Source organism: Perca fluviatilis, chromosome 12 (assembly GCF_010015445.1).
Source record: "Perca fluviatilis chromosome 12, GENO_Pfluv_1.0, whole genome shotgun sequence".
NCBI classification, from domain to species: domain Eukaryota; kingdom Metazoa; phylum Chordata; class Actinopteri; order Perciformes; family Percidae; genus Perca; species Perca fluviatilis.
Genome location: NC_053123.1, coordinates 18,975,083 through 18,977,211, shown reverse-complemented (window position 1 = coordinate 18,977,211; position 2,129 = coordinate 18,975,083).

The window sequence follows — 2,129 nt, the reverse complement described above, 5'->3', positions numbered from 1 at the left end:
TTACCTGTGAGATTTGTCCTTTTTTAAAGACGTACGGCGTGCTTAAAATGTGTCTCAGTAGGATAATAATTTAATACACTGTACACTTGTTGTTTACACTCATTTATACTTGATCTCTTACTATAACTTGAACGAGCTCTCACAACACAACAGTGAAAAGAAAACGAGGCCAACACCATCATAGAGAAAAGTGGCAGTCTTGCTTTACAGGACTCACTCTGACCCACACAGCCAAAATACAACTGTTGACAAGATTTGCTCTGACATCTCTTTTTGTTCTGGAGTAACGTGGCTTGAATTCTGCAGCATCCCCTTTCAACCAAAGTAGACAAGTGATAAAAAGAAAGAAAAAATCTGAACTCTGTGTGACCTCCCCATGAGACACCCTGCAGACAGAGCTGCGAACACTACCACCTCATGCCACCAGGATTTTGTTGGATTGAGATGTGTAAAGAAATACTGGAAGCCATTTTTGTAATCACAATTGATTGCTTGTTCTGGTTTTGACTACAATGTTAGCTCTTTAAGTGAAAAAAACATTTTAAAAATGAATTATACAACAAAAAAAACTAAAAATGCCAGTAACAAAGTAAATATTTTGCAAAAGACATTTTAATTTTATTGAAGTAATGAAATGTTGGTGTGCATAAGTTAATATTACATCTGTTGATAAAAATTGCCTTAAGGCCACAGCATCATACTGCAAAACTAAATTACATACACTGTTTTCCATCATTGTATCACATAAGAGCATGTTGTAGAAAAGATGTAAAATACAAATGTTTTCTCAAGACAGTGGGTTGTCTTTGCTATGGCTTTATCACTGTCAGTATATTGAAACAAACAGAAAAATACTGTAGCCAATGTATATTGTCCAGTGTCTGCTTTCCATTATGAAAAATCCTTGGGGGTTAAGAACACATCTAAAGAAAGACACTATCTTTTGTTCTTCTGTGCTTTATCTTCTATACATGCCTATAAAGACAGGTATCGTTAAGTTGGAACGCATTAAAGTTAAGGCTATGCTGGGGGAAAAGAAAAATCTTTTTATGTGTGACTGCAATACAATAAGTCTGATCAAGTATTTTACTCTGAATGAGTACTTAGAGAAAAGAAACCAATTTGTAGACATAATGAACAAGAACTGAAAATTTTAATAGAAGTATTAAAAACGTGCCCTGGGGCACCACCTGCTGGATTTGTATTTTCTGTGATAAATGATTGTGCTGGTAGAGGCCATATCTGTCCCACCCAGAAACTACTACATCTATCATGTTGGTGTATTTGTCTTGTGGTGTTAGCTTTGTAAAAATGATTTAGTGGGCTTCAGATAAGATAAGAGACAAGACAGACTTTATTGTCAACCATCTGTATACAGTGTGGTGCAGTACATTGAGAACCGTGATTGTGTTTACCTGGTCCCCATTGCAAATCCAAAAAAATTAATAATGCAATGATGCAATTATATAATAATTATACTGTTTATTGATCCCAAGTGGGGAAATTACAATTTACACTCTGTTTGTTAGAAATCACTACACACAGGCCTGAAATACACACAGACATGCTCAGGACCTATTCATGCACAGATGGAGAGCTGCCAGTGCTGGACCAGCGCCCTGAGCGGTTGGGGGGTACGGTGCCTTGCTCAAATATTGAATAAATAGTGACTAGGTCAGGAACAATCAAATGCGAAGTGAATAACTTATCAAGATATTGCTATATGTCATGATAAATACAAATTATAAAACATTACAATACAATTTTGTTCCAACATGTATCTACTGTTTATTTATTTTATTTAATTTAAACCTGTTCAATGTAATTATGCATGGGCAGTTTATTATAATGTGAATGTGTAACCACCAACCACATAATAACTTTTTATAATAAAAAAAGAAGAAAAGAAAAGACACAACAAAACACAAAAATTCAATCCAACATGAGACTTGGACATATAAAAACAAAAAAATAAAACAAACTATAAATAGCATGAAAAGCAAACACGTTATATATAAACTTAAAGAAAAGACACAAGAAACACTTAACCTTAACCCACATAGAGTTGCTTAGGTTAGCATGATTTGTAATAATGTCAAAATATTAAACTATTTGAGAAGTGATTAAAT